Here is a 10,305-nt window from a genome sequence, read left to right as displayed (position 1 = left end):
GAATGCCAGTCACCCCACCTGGGGTGAACTTCAGAGCATCTTTTTAAGTCTCCCGGAAAATTATGGCAAGGAGCCAGGAATGAGAAACTCTGCCCCAGAGGGGAGGTCCTGAGACTGGGGACCAAGCCCCTGGAAGGTCACTAAGAGCTCCCAGGCTGCAAACTCCCAGGAAGGTGTAAAGAAAGGGTCAACTGCTGGAAGCTTAGCTCCTTCTGCTTGCCCCTCGAGCCACCTCCCCTGGCACCGTCACCCCACCCACTGCCAACAAGGCAGACCCCCTTTCTTTCCAGATCTTCCCCAAATGCAAAATCAGGGCTGCAACGGAGAGGGACCTCCTGGATCCAAAGAAAGGACAGCAGAAATGTAGGAATCGATGCTAGGCGACTGTGAGCACAGGGTGACCAACCCTCTTTGCAAGTCTGGTGCCTCCCATCCAAGATCTTCACCAGCCCTGAGGATGGAGCTGATAAGAGCTGTGAGCTCTTCCCGGAGAGGTTTTGGGCACATACCTTGGGAGAAGCTCAGAGGTGACTGATGCTGCTGGAACAAAAACTTGCTTGGCCAGCTGTTCCTTTGTGAAGGAAGATTCTCAGCATTTGAGTCTTAGAAACCAAGGCCGAATTGATGCTGAACCCTGACTCACTCCTGTAATAGTTAACATTCATCCAAGGACACATGGGATTATTGGGGATGCCCTGTTTTCTAGCTCATTTGGAGATCCATTTCCTACATATCATTTTACTTTTAACGTTTAATAATTATCCATGAAAATGCATAAAATATAAAATGTTTTAAATTAATTGTGGACTAATAATTTTAAAGGTAATTCAATCCAGGAGAAAATATTTTAACATTTAGAATCTTATGGTCTCAGGAAATTAAACGAATTAAAAATTGAATTTCTGTACATATTTTGATTGCGGACACATCATTTATTAGATAGAATTCTGTGGGAAACGGAACTGTAAATATAAGTTCAAGGACAAAAAGGAACAGTAAAATTTCCGACTGTAAAAGAAGAGCTTGCTCATTTTTTTTTCTTATAAACTGGACATTGGCAGGCACCACATCACAAGAGTATGTGGATTGCATTAGGTACTTCAAAGAAAGGATGCTCCAGGTGCTTAAAAATTTCAGTATTCTTAACACACCAGAAATTACTGGGCTGGCCAAAAAGTTTGTTTGGGTTTTTCCATAAGATGTTTTTTGTTTTTAAGTAAGTAATTAATTTTTGGCTGCGTTGGGTCTTCATTGCTGTGCGCGGGCTTTCTCTAGTTGCGGCGAGCGGGGCTACTCTAAGTTGTGGTGCGCAGGCTTCTCACTGTGGTGGCTTCTCTTGTTGCGGAGCACGGGTTCCAGGTGTGCGGGCTTCAGTAGTTGTGGCACGCGGGCTCAGTAGTTGTAGCTCGCGGGCTCTAGAGCGCAGGCTCAGTAGTTGTGGCACATGGGCTTAGTTGCTCCGCAGCATGTGGGATCTTCCTGGACCAGGGCTCGAACCCGTGTCCTCTGCACTGGCAGGTGGATTCTTAACCACTGAGCCACCAGGGAAGCCCTTCCATAAGATGTTACAGAACTTTTTGGCCGATCCAATATATCCTTTGCAGGTACCTGAACTTATGAACAGAAGTTTTAGCTGTCATCTTGAAAATGCACTAGAGGGTATATAACTTTTCAATTTTTTAAAGGAGTAAAATTAAAAAAATTTTTTTGTTTGTTTTCATGAAAAAAAAATTTTTTTTTTTAAGTAGAAAAATGTTTGAGAAGCTCTGCCTGGAGCCGGTGGTAAGGTCTGAGGAGTGTACCCAGGGCCCTCCCAGTATGCCAGCTGCTGCGGTCACCATTACTACTAATTGTTACGTAGGCCCTGGTGCTGTGGGGTTCTTGGGGTCCAGGCTGTGAAGAACCCTCCCACACTGAGGTCCCAGCATCAGGTCATCCTGAGGTCCATGTGGGGCTCTGCCACCTACTGTGTGGGTGATGACAGTTCATTTTGAGGCTCCTCTGTAAAGGGGAGATGATGACCATACACCAGCCCTGCTGCCTCTTAACACCACACTCCCTTCCACTGTTCTGGTCCAGGCTCTGTCCCAGCTCTGACCAATGTCCCCTTCTTGACCTCCCTGTTCAGGGACCCTCCATCCCTCCCATCAGTCTGTATATTCCTTTCAAAGCGCCTATCACAACTGGGAATGATCCTGTCATCCAGCCAGTTGTTTGCACTCCGTCTCCGCACTGGGCTGTGAGCCCCACGAGGGTGAGCCCAGGGCTGTCACAGTCATGGCTGTGTCCCTTGCACTGTCCAGAACCAGGCAAGGCACACAGATGATGCTCAGTACATTTCGTTGACTGCGTGAATGGGTCCCCGTGCCAGCTTCCTCCCCATCTGCCAGCCCCGGCCTCACCCCCTGCAGCTGTTCTCCATGGAGTAATCAGGAGCTCGTTAAAAGACAGCAAAACCCCCCAAAACTACCATTCCTTTCACTAATAAAAGTAACGCACTGCATGAAAATCAAGTACTCAAACTATAAAATTAAAAGCCAGGAACTCCCTGGCGGCCCAGTGGTTAGGACTCCGCACTTTCACTGCTGAGGGCGTGGGTTCAATACCTGGTCGGGGAGCTAAGATCCCACATGCCGAGCAACACGGCCAAAAAAAAGAAAATAGCCAAAGCAGTCCCCCCACCTGGTCCTGATCCCTCAAACATACCTCTAAATCTTGCCCTGATAGGCCTTTCTGTCTCCTAGCATCCTCTCCTTGACATCTGATAATAAGCATACGTTGCTCATCTCTATTGCTGAGTTTTCCAACTGGAAATTTGCTTGTATTTATACACCTGTCTCCTGTTGGCCCCCGGCCCCACCATGAAAGACCAGGACTTCTTCCCCATGTAGCCTGTCTTTCCCTGGACCCTCCGCTCCCCATTCCTACAAGTGATTTGTGCATTTGTATATTTCTTATTCTTGTATTTACACTCTTTTCACCATCTCCCTCAGCTCCCAACATGGCCAGGGAGGAAACGAGCAGCCCCTCTTCCCCTCTCCACCCCCCACATCTCCCTAGGCCAGAGCATCCTTTCACATGATCAGGATTTAACATACAGGCTGTTCCGTGGCTATAATACGGCCCCTTGTACTCTGTGCATCAGCCAAGTCAGAAAAATGAAAATAAATGGCACATACACGGTGACAGTCGTGGAAACAGTTCAGTGGATGTGACTAAGCTAGAAAGAAGCCCCTGTGATGGGCTGTGTTAGGGAGGGGCCCCCTAGAGGAAGCACCTGGACGCCTTGATGCGTCCTCAGGATCAAGGTCAGACAGCTTCTCTACCCTGACCCCACAGAGCACATGTCAGTTTGCTCTCAGCTGGACAGTGATTTTCTAGGATGACGTGATCTTCCCTCGCATGACAGTTCTCAAACTGCAGATCTTGTCCCATGAGTGGGTCATGAGATCAATGTGGTTGCACAAACCAGCATTAAAAATATAATCAAGAATATAATTGTTAGGGAACTGTTGACTGAAACCGCCAGCCCCGGCCAGGCACGATGATAACCACTTGCATGAGTTGTCTCGCCACAGGAGGTTCTGATAAAGAATGAGGTGCTGGGCTTCCCTGGTGGCGCAGTGGTTGAGAGTCCGCCTGCCGAAGCAGGGCACGCGGGTTCGTGCGGGAGGATCCCACGTGCCGCGGAGCAGCTGGGCCCGTGAGCCGTGGCCGCTGAGCCTGTGCGTCCGGAGCCTGTGCTCCGCAACGGGAGAGGCCACAACAGTGAGAGGCCTGCGTACCGCAAAAAAAAAAAAAGAAAGAGAATGAGGTGCTGCCACCGAAAACTAACTGGGAGAATTCTGAGGGGCTGAAAGGAGGGAGGACGCGCCGGCCCACAGTATGTCTTGTACAACTAACCCAGGAGGGGTCAAAAGGAAGAGGGAGGACACAATATGTCCCGCCAACCTCCCAGAATCCTCCTCACTGAAATCCATCTTGGCTGAGAGATGCGTGCCACCAAGAAGGACCCTGAGTCAGAGTGATTAGCCAGAGACAACCCGGAAACTAACCCCATCACCATATAACCTGAGACTGCGAGCCACGTGGCGGAGCAGTTCTCCTGGGTTCCCTTACCCTGCCGCTCTCCACCCAGGCAACCTTTCCCAATAAAGCCTTTTGCTTTGTCAGCACGTGTGTCTCCTCGGACAATTCATTTCCAAATGTTAGACAAGAGCCCACTCTCAGTCCCTGGAAGGGGTCCCCCTTCCTGCAACATAACAGAAAATATCTGACGGACTCTGAGGGCATTATGCTAAGTGAAGTCAGTCAGAGAAAGACAAATACCATATGATCTCACTTATATGTGGAATTAAAAAAACAACAACAGGGACTTCCCTGGTGGCTCAGTGGTTTAAGAATCCGCCTGCCAACGCAGGGGACAAGGGTTCGAGCCCTGGTCCAGGAAGATCCCACATGCCGCGAAGCAACTAAGCCCGTGCGCCACAACTACTGAGCCCGTGAGCCACAACTACTGAAGCTCCCGTGTCTAGAGCCCGTGCTCCACAACAAGAGAAGCCACTGCAGTGAGAAGCCCGCGCACTGCAACAAAGACTAGTCCCTGCTCGCCACAACCAGAGAAAGCCCGCATGCAGCAACGAAGACCCAACACAGCCAAAAATAAATAAATAAATAAATTTATAAAAACAACAAGCCAAGCTCACAGATACAACAACAACAAAAAGAAAATTAAACATCAAAGCCAATCTTAAGCACTCAAGGAAAGTACTGTTTCACAAAACTTTTGGTCTTGTTTTGTATGTGACTGTACGAATATGTGTGTGACTGGAACACGGTCAAAAGGTTGAAAGCCACTGTCCTAAGTTTTGGTTGGAATTCCATTGAGTCTACACATCATTTTCAGGACAGTGACATCTTCCCAACATTGAGTCTTTCAATCCACGAATGTGGTATCTCTCCCCACTTAGCCTCTCATTTTCTCTGCAAGTCTTATACCTCTTTGGATTTACTTATTACTAGGTAATGATATTTTTTGCTGTTATTCTTCATGGCTTTTTTTTTTTTTTTTGGCTGTGCCGCCGGCTTGCAGAATCTTAGTTCCCCCACCAGGGATCGAACCCGTGCCCCCTGCAAAGTGCAGAGTCCTAACCACTGGACCGCCAGGGAATTCCCTGTCATGGTATTTTAAATTTCATTTTCAATTTGGTTGGGGCTGGTATATAGAAATACAATTGAGTTATGTAAATGACTTTCTTTCCAGTGACCTCCCTAAATCCATTCTTTTTTTCCTTTTTAGTGAAATATAGCGTATACAAAGTACACAAATGTTAATCGTAGAGCTGGATAATTTTTTAATATGTAGGCATCACCTACATCAAGATCTAGAACATTCCCACACTCCAAATGGCTCGCACTTTCAAGCCCTCTTCCAGTCAGTACCCCTAATGTCACTATTCTGACCTCTTATGATAGCTGATATGTTCTCTTTAAATCCTATTCATTTTGTCTTCTTCGTGATAGATCATTCGTACTCTTTCTGGTCTGACTTCTTTTGTTCAGCAGTATGTCTGTGAGATCCACTGTGTTGCCATGTGGTTCAGTTCATCCACTGTATATAGATGGACCAGTTCATTCATCCATACCCCACTGAGGGACATTTAGGGAGCCTAGGGCAGAAAGGTTTCCCAGGAGTGAAACTGCTGAATCACAGGGCATTGCATCACCCAGACAATCGCAATAAACATCTTAAGGAGTTTTTCTGTTGCTGGGAACAAGCTGATCCTAAAATTGACAGGAAATGCAGAGGTCCTCAGAATAGAAAACTTTAAAGAAGAACCAAGTTTGAAGATTTACACTATCAGATTTCAAGACTAACTACAAAGCTAAAGTAATTAAGATAGCATTGGTACCAGGATGGACAACTAGAAGACTTGGGAAAGAACAGACTGTCCAAAACTAGACCCACACGTATCTGATGGCTTTTCAAATGCTGGACCAACCTTGTGGCCTTGGAATAAATCCCACTAGGTCATGATTTATTATCTTTCTTATGTAATGCTGGATTCTATTTGCTAATACTTTTGTTTAGGACATCTGAATCCATGTTCAGAAGAGATCCTGGCCTAAAATTCTCCTTTCTTGTAATGACTTTGTTAGGTTGTTGTATCGGTATTCTACTGGACTCATAAAATGAATAAGGAAGTGTTCCACTTCCTCTATTATTTAGAAGAATTTGGGTAATGACACTATTTCTTTCTTAAACGTTTGGAAGAATTTACCAGTGAAGCCGTCTGAGCCTGTGGTTTTCTTTATGGGGAGGTTTTAAATTATAGATTCAATGTCACCTGGAGTGTCCCTTCCTCTAGGAAGCCCTCTCTGATACCTAGGCTGCGTCAGACACGTCCTCTAGGTTCCCAAAACTCCGTGGGCTTCCCTCATCATGATGCTGTTTATTCTAGGTTGAATTTTAAAAAAAGAAGATGGATGCAGAACTCCTTGCTTCTAAAATGGATATAGAAATATGTTTCACCCAGCCTTGTTTGACCTTTCACCAAAAAGCCTGGTTTCACTGTTTTTAATATCCTTGAGGCCTCTGGCCTCTCCCTGCTTCAAGGGAACTCTTTTATCACTGCCTGGAGGCTAGACTGTAGCTCCTTAAGGGCAGGTTCCCAGAAATGCCCAGCCCAGCAGCTGGCATCAAGAAGGCACTCGGGGAATGTTTCCTCAAATTTACTGTATTTACTCACGATAAGCATCCACATTTTGTCAAAACGTTGTCTGCTTCGAAGTTTATATCTTAACTAAAGTTTGATGTTTACTCTATCTCTGAGGAGTCGAGAATGCTGCTCCTCCCAAGGGGGAGAGAATTTAACAGGTTGCTTTAGCCAAGGAAAAGGCAGGACTCACCTAACCTGTTTATCTGCCCTTAGCCACCCTGCTGAAACTTCTAACATCATACCACGTGGCACACTGCTACCTTCACTTCTCCTTTTTTTCGAAGTATGTTGATTTACAATTTTGTGTTAGTTTCAGATGAACAGCATAGTGATAGATTATACTCCATTATAGTTTATTACATGATAATGTGTATAATTCCCTGTGCTATATAGTACATCCTTGTTGCTTACCTATTTTATATATAGTTTGTATCTGTTAATTCCATACCCCTAATTTGTCCCTTCCCACTTCCCTCTCCCCTTTGGTAACCACAGTTTGTTTTCTATATCTGTGTGTCTGTTTCTGTTTTGCATATACATTCATTTGTATTATTTTTTAGATTCTGCATATAGGTGATATCATATTGTATTTATCTTTCTGACTTATTTCAGTAAGCATAATATTCTCTAGGTTCATCCATGGAGCTGCACATGGCACTGTTTCATTATTTTTTATGGCCAGGTAATATTCCATTATACATATATACACACACATACATATATATCTCACATCTTTTTAATCCAGCTGAGGTAGGAGATAGATGAGGCCCCAGGCTGAACAGCTCCAAGCAGTCTCCTGCTGATACCTTGAGATAAGATACCATCGTGAGTATTGGGCCTTGCCTGGGTAAAAGCCAAAGCGACTGCATTCTTCTCGTGCTTGTGGTGAAGGGGATTTCCTGGCCTGACACATGCACAGAGAAGGTCCTCAGTCTAGGGGAGGGAAAAAGGGAGGGAGGAGGCACCAGCTCAGGATTTGTCCTGCCAACCTCCCAGAAACCTTCACACTGGAATCCACCTTCACTGAGAGATGCGCATGCACACCGGGAAGGACCCTGAGTCAGACCAAATATGGACACAGGCGAGATGACTGGCCAGAGGCAACCCGGAAGACTGCCCCGATATTTAAGCAACTTAAATCCTTCCTATTGGCACGCAACTCACTCCAAGTTTGCCTGCGTGTTCTTCCACACGTACTTTGCTTGTATTAAATGCTTTATCTGTTTCACAATCTTGGTCTCTTTGCTGAATTCCTTCTTCAAAGAAGACAAGGACTGAGGTCCCTCTTCTTCCCAGAAGAATCACAACCGTCTGTTGATGGGCACTTGGGTTGCTTCCATGTCTTGGCTATTGTAAATAGTGCTGCTGTGAACACGGGAGTGCATGTATCTTTCCAAATTAGTGTTTTCATTTTTTCCAGATATGTGCCTAGGAATAGAATTGCTGGATCATTTATAGCTCTATTTTTAATTTTTTAAGGAACTTTCATACTATTTTATTCCCACAACAGTGTAAAAGGGTTCCCTTTTCTCCACATCATCTCCAATACTTGTTATTTATAGATTTTTTAATGATAGCCATTCTGGGGACTTCCCTGGTGGCGCAGTGGTTAAGAACCTGCCTGCCAATGCAGGGGACATGGGTTCGATCGCTGGTCTGTGAAGATCTCACATGCCGCGGAGCAACTAAGCCTGTGCGCCACAACTACTGAGCCTGCGCTCTAGAGCCCACGAGCCACAACTACTGAGCCCGTGTGCTACAACTATGGAAGCCCGCGCGCCTAGAGCTTGTGCTTTGCAACAAGAGAAGCCACGGCAATGAGAAGCACGTGCACTGCAACGAAGAGCAGCCCTTGCTCGCAACAACTAGAAAAAGCCCGGGCACAGCAACGAAAGACCAATGCAGCCAAAAATAAATAAATAAAATAAATTCATATATAAAAAAATGATAGCCATTCTGACAGGTGGTACCTCATTGTGGTTTTGATTTGCATTTCTCTAAAAATTACTGATGCTGAGCATCTTTTCATATGCCTGTTAACCATTTGTATGCCTTCTTTGGAAAAATGTCTATTCAAGCCTTCTGCCCAGTTTTTGATTGGATTGGGTTTTTTAAAAAAAATATTGAGTTGTGTGAGCCATTTATATATTTTGGATATTAACCCCTTGTCGGTTGCATTGTTTGCACATACCTTCTCCCATTCCATAGGTTGTCTTTTGGTTTTGTCAGTGGTTTCCTTTGCTGAGCAAAAGCTTTTAAGTTTAATTAGACCCCACTGATTTACTTTTGCCTTTATTTTATTTTTTTTAAATTTCTTTGTTTTATTTATTTATTTATTTTTGGCTGCGTTGGGTCTTCATTGCTGTGTGTGGGCTTTCTCTAGTTGTGGCGAGTGGGGGCTACTCTTCGTTGCAGTGCGTGGGCTTCTCATTGCGGTGGCCTATCTTGTTGCAGAGCACGGGCTCTAGGAGTGCAGGCTTCAGTAGTTGTGGCATGCAGGCTCAGCAGTTGTGGCTCATGGGCTCTAGAGCACAGGCTCAGTAGTTGTGGCACATGGGCTTAGTTGCTCCACAGCTTGTGGGGTCTTCCTGGGCCAGGGATTGAACCCGTGTCCCCTGCATTGGCAGGTGGATTCTTAACCACTGCGCCACAGGGAAGTCCTACTTCTGCTTTTATTTATTTTGCCTTAGGAGACTGGTCCAAGAAAATGTTGTTACGATTTATGTCAAAGAGTGTTTCTTCTAGGAGTTTTATGGTTTCAGGTGTTACATTTAGGTCTTTAAACCATTTTGAATTTATTTTTGTATATGGTGTGAGGAAATGTTCTAATCTGACTGTTCTACATGTGGCTGTCCAGTTTTCCCAGCACCACTTGTTGAAGAGACTGTTTTGCTCTCCATTGTATATTCTTGCCTCCTTGGTCTTCGATTAATCGACCGTAGGTGCGTGGGTCTGCTACCTTCACTTCTGCCTGTGCACTTGAGGAGCAGACACCGAGTCCAAGTTGGGCCATTTGGCTGCGGGCAAGGGAGTATTCTTCGCTAAGCCTTCATTCATCTTCAAAATAAGGACCTTCCCTCCTGCAGGATAGTACTACTGAAAAGACTAAATGAGTTCACGCAAAAACTTTTCACTCAGGGCCAGGCTTAACAAACGGCAGCAAGGCCTGTGGAGTCATACAGACCTGGACTCAAATCTTGGCTCTGTCACTTCCTGGATATGCAAGCTGTACCTCAGTTTCCCCATCAGTAAACTGGGGATACCCAACTGGCGGGATTGGGAGAATGGCAATGAAAGACTAAAAGAGAAATTGCTCAATTTAATAAATGTTAAATGTTAGCATCCTCTTCCTGACTCCTGTGCAGAGCTCTATTCCTGGAAATATGTCCTACCAAGTGGTCTGAGCTCTATGCCCTAGGGCTACATAGAATAGTTTTCAGCCTCCTCACTGGTCTCTGTACCTCCAGTCCCATTCCCTTTGATCCATCCTCCGCACCACAGAGTATCCCAACTCAGATATCCTCTCCTCCCTGAGCCCCAGACTCCTGGGCAATGCCGCCCTAGCTTTTTTTTTTTTTTTTTTTTT

The 10,305-nt window shown here is 45.5% G+C and overlaps 1 protein-coding gene across 1 annotated transcript in view; it reads right to left on the bottom strand.

Moving 5' to 3' along the window:
• Positions 1 to 10,305, bottom strand: part of LOC103091656 (optic atrophy 3 protein) — a 36,756-nt gene that overhangs the window by 1,413 nt on the left and 25,038 nt on the right. The window lies entirely within an intron of this gene.

This window comes from Lipotes vexillifer, unplaced genomic scaffold (assembly GCF_000442215.2).
Source record: "Lipotes vexillifer unplaced genomic scaffold, Lipotes_vexillifer_v1.1 scaffold371, whole genome shotgun sequence".
NCBI classification, from domain to species: Eukaryota; Metazoa; Chordata; class Mammalia; order Artiodactyla; family Lipotidae; genus Lipotes; species Lipotes vexillifer.
This window is presented reverse-complemented; position numbering and strand designations above follow the sequence as displayed.